General features: G+C 43.0%; 1 protein-coding gene across 1 annotated transcript in view; it reads left to right on the top strand.

Annotated features, from left to right (window-relative positions):
- The first annotated feature begins 4,438 nt into the window (after positions 1-4,438).
- The window catches only part of ZFPM2 (zinc finger protein, FOG family member 2), a 317,757-nt gene continuing 317,384 nt past the window's right edge, over positions 4,439-4,811 (top strand). The window contains exon 1 of the mRNA XM_068932841.1: positions 4,439-4,811. This exon is cut by the window's right edge and continues 108 nt beyond it. The gene's annotated coding sequence lies outside the window, so the exon portion shown is untranslated.

Below are 4,811 nucleotides of genomic sequence, written 5' to 3'. Positions count from 1 at the left end.
ACTTTTTTTTGATCTGAGCTAAAAAAACTAAATGATTAAGGTCATGGAAGAATCCAAGTCCTTACAAAGGAAATCCAAACCCAAGAGCCCAACAGAACAAACACAATTAAATTTCATATATTCTTATTGGGCATTTAAATGGTCAGAACATGATTGCATGTAGATCCCAGAAATCAAGCATATTTTCTTCCTAATTCAACTGCTGCCTAAACGTTGGAATATCTTCATTATAATCAGTATCTTTTCATCAAATAGACTGTATCCAGATTTATTTGAAAATTCTGAAGCCATTTTGCTAAGTGTACTCTTTCTCTCAAAAAATAGGAAATCTATATTCTACTGTAAGGGGCACATTCTAGTATTTTAGTACTTCCCCTTCTCAGTGATGGATTGGAAAGGTTGTTTTGAAAATCACTAAGTGTTCTTTTGTAGGTCTTCAAAGAAAGACATTGTTTTAAAAAGCATGCATGTTATCTGCATGTAAGCTAATTGCTGACACTTGAAAATCACAGAAATTTGAGCTGCAATTCTCCTAGTTTCTTTGCCAGAGTAATGGCATTTCAAGAATTTGAGTTTTGAACTATAATAACTATTCAACTAGAGGGTTTTTTAAATCACAGTAGAATCTTAGTAGGGTATATTCAGACATTTGGAAGCGATTAGAGATGCTTAAGAGTAGCCTTTTGTGGAGGTTATTTTCTTATTGAGATATTGTAAGTGACTAAGAGCATATACTACTGAAATGGACTTATACCACCAGTGCTCACATCCAATTATTATTTTGGTTGAAAGAGCACTACATTTGTAATCATCTGTTCATACCTTCAGTTTATGGACAGGCATCCACTATTTCCTCAGTACAGCAACAGCTGGAGATATTATTTCCCCTGCCCATGCTCAGATGTTGTAATTCCTGGCAAAGGAACTTTGTGAGCTCTATCTAGTTACAACAGGCAATATCAAACAGCTGAATGTAAAGGGGCAATGAATGGCATAGACACTACAACCTTGGTGTGGACATAAAGCTACAGCTATAGCTAGAGCAATTTAGCTAACTGATAAAATTTTTTGCGGAGGAGGGACAGGGTTATCCCTAAGACTTGAAAAATCTGGTTTAAATGACTCTCTGTACAGGTTAATAAAATATGCCAAGGCCTATTCTCCAACCCTGATGGAAAGCTACACCACGTGACTTCTATCCATGTGACTGAAGTCTTTTCCCTACCAGAAAAGAGTGGAGTTACCCATAACACTTATTGGAAACAGTTCCTGGACAGTGGGTTAACAAATAACCAGTATAAATGATCGTGTGCAGTGGTTGGGCTGTGCTCTGGCCCTTTCCCATTTACTAGATATGGCCTATTAAATCTCTATTTCGCGTGGGATATGTTATGTGATACCCATCCCGCTAAAGAGAACGAGTAATTTTGATGCAGTACTGAAATGTACTAAATGGAAGTTTCTCAGTAAATTAGGGAAAATAGTTCATTAATTTACAACTGTAAATACATTTTAAATCAATAGGTACATGTGTGTTCCTTTTAGGAATTTTGCAAACAACTTTTTAACTCTTAGTAAAACAGGTCCAAAATACACTAAAATGACTAAATATAGTAGTCCTTTAAGTGATCAAACAAATCTCTCTGAACATAGTCAAAGAAATAATACATCCTTATATGTCCTGTCTTGAACTGACAAAGTAGAATATGGCCTTAATGACTCAGAATACACAAAATATGTAACTTAACTTACATTGCTGCTTAAACATTTAAGAAAGCAAGAGTCAGCATAATAATGATGCTCTTATGCAATTTACTCTAAATAGTATATAAGAATAAACACTTATTTGTGATTCAGGCTCTAGCACCGCTTCATTTTTCATTCTGAACCTGAGAAAAAACTTCTTCACTGTGAGGGTGACAGAGCATTGGAACAGGTTGCCCAGAGAGGTAGTGGAGTCTCCTTCGCTGGACATATTCAAAACCCGTCTGGATGTGATCCTGGGCAATATGCTCTAGAGGACCCTGCTTGAGCAGGGAGGTTGGACTAGATGATCTCCAGAGGACCCTTCCAACATCAACCATTCTGTGATTCTGTGATTTTGCACAGCTGTTTATCACTTATTTATAACTGTTTTATACCATGTAAAGTACGTTAATTTTTAAGTTATGGTGGCTGAATAATGTTTTAAAAGTTGCAGTTTGCATATCACCCAAATGTCGGAAACAGGTTACTCAGCCCTGTTCTTTTACATTTAAACAGAAGTAGGTTTAAAGGCGATACCTGTCAAATGACCCAATCAGTCTGAAAACACTGGACAGAAGACAGGCAGCAAAATAGAATCAGGAAAAAAATAGTCCATTTGAGGGAAAAGACATTGCTAATTCGGATTAGGGAACTGGACTGAGATATAATATAATGCCAAGAATGGTTAAAGATCAAATATTAACTTTAATTTGAAAGATGGAATGCTGTTCAAGCCTCCTTTCCAGCCTAATTCTGCAACAAAGCCATTATAGAGCTTTTTATTCGGTGGACAGTCAAAGTTACCATGCTTGTCTGGTAACATAGCTTGCCTTATTGTCTGAAGAACACTATCATTATTACATTGTTATTTAATCATGAGTTTACATCTCAGGAAAAGAAATTGAAATACAAATTTGGCACACCACAATCATTTAACTAAATGAAAAAAATTTAGTAGTTACTCAGAACATTTGGTAGTTGCTCAGATCTGAGCAACAGATATTTGAATACAGTACATAGTTTCAATCATGTTCTCTTCTTTAATAAAAAGGTGTCTTTTTACTGTTCACTTATAACTTACAAATATTATTTTCCAGCAAATGTGAGGGAAACTGTTAACATATTACCCTACTAGAATTTTTGCTCCTTATATGAAGATTTTTGCAATGTTAGTCAAACAAATAATCACAGAAGGTTTTGAGAGGTCAGGCTAAAACCTTTTTATCTGGACCACAGTTACAAAAGTAAAACAAGTGTTTAACAGTTTACCTCAATTTAAAGCGTTTAATTCCTGCTAGTGCAGTTGTAAGAACACCTAACTGTGTAGTATATTCATGTGTCAGATTTTAAGTTTTTGGAAACAGGGTAATGAGGATGTTTCAGTATCAAGTGTTCTTACTTGGCAAAAGTGAAGTCTGGCTGTTTTTTTTCCAAGATTTTTGCAAAGTTAATGCTGGACAACACTGGGAATCTGGTAATGTGTGTGTAATACTAAGCAATACAATAAAGTATAGAAACCATGGTCTTCTCATAACAGTAGGTCATTTACAACTGCATAAGTAAATGAGATGGCCATTAAAACAGCATGTTTAAGAGAATTTTTGTCCTATTAAAGACAGAGACTGTAAACCACGGATTGCTAAGGGTTTGGCTTTGTCTGAATACTTACACTTCATGTCAGTGATAGAACTGTCACATGTTGGTTTTTGCTGTGCAAGAATGAAATATTTTCTATAATATGACCATTCAGAAGGGCAAATCTAATTAAAGACAAGGTATTTAGCTGGTCTGTCTTTGTCTTTTCTTTATCTAAGGGTCAAAAAACCGATCAATCACACATGCAAACAGTGATTACCACAGAGCAAATACTCCCAGGGACCAGAGAACCTACCACGGGTTTGTGCGAACGGTTAGACAACCGAGAATAATGGGCGGACTTGTTAAGAAGGAAAGGAACAACCCGACCACTCGAGAACACTGAAGTGGGTCCGACTGGTTATGTAGTTTCCTCCAAACGTAATTAATTTGCCGTGGACGTGCGCTCCCCCAGCTGCCAGCGGAGCCGGGCGGCTCTCGCGCGCCCTGCGGGACCGTTAACGTCCGGCGCGGCACGAGCCCGCCTCAGCGCCCGCCCCTGGCGGCACCTGTGAGGCGAGGTCGGGAACCCGCCGCCCGGCGGTAGCAACCCCTTGAGGCCGCGCTCAGGCACGGCTGAGGGAAACTCTGCCCTCTCCGCCCAGCCGCCGACCTCTTCGGAGTCTCCCCGTCTCCGCAGCCCCAGCCTAGGGGGCCGGAGCAGGAGGAAGTGTTCGCCCTTGCGAGAGGCAGCGCTGAGGCCGAGACTGCGCCGCGGAGCGTGCGGGCGGCCGGCCCTGCCAGGACACCCCGGCGGGTTCCCCGTGCGGGGCGGAAGGACTCGCGCCTACTGTTTCACTCCTACGGAGTTGCCTCGCCCGTTCTCTTGCTTTGCCTCCTTTAGGAAAGTTGCAGCTCTCTCCGCCACCCGAAGCCCTGACAGAGCCGGGACAATTGAAGCCTCCCGCCTCAGCACCCCGCGCCCCAGGGGCAGGAGGCAATTTGCATGCGGACTTGTCTCTGGCAGCAGCCACTGCCCGTCAAGCCTGACGGACGAACGCCCCCCTCTTTCCGCCCCCCTCCCCGGTGCCGGAAAGCCCCTCCCTCGCCGGCACCTCCCGCCGCCTGTCAGGCGGAGCGGAGCGCGGCGCGGCGCGGCGGGGCGCGGGGAGCGGAGGCGGCACGGCAGCGGCAGAGAGCGAGCGAGAGAGGGAGAGAGCGAGCGAGCGAAGAGCCGGCTCTCCCCTCCCTCCCCTGCTCCCTCCCCTGCTCCCTCCCTCCGTTCTTTCCGTTTCTCTCTCTCCCCTTCATTCTCGCTCTGTCTCACCCGCCCCGATCTCCCTGTTTCTCTTCCCTTCTTCCTCTGTCACACACACACACACACACGCACACACTCTTTCCCCTCTCCCTGTTTTTCTGCCATTTGACTTTGCATCTCAAGGCGACCGCCAGCTCCTCTATGAATCCAGTCTGTTGATCTGTCACCCTCC

The sequence above is a fragment of the Struthio camelus genome, chromosome 2, assembly GCF_040807025.1.
Source record: "Struthio camelus isolate bStrCam1 chromosome 2, bStrCam1.hap1, whole genome shotgun sequence".
NCBI classification, from domain to species: Eukaryota; Metazoa; Chordata; class Aves; order Struthioniformes; family Struthionidae; genus Struthio; species Struthio camelus.
This window is presented reverse-complemented; position numbering and strand designations above follow the sequence as displayed.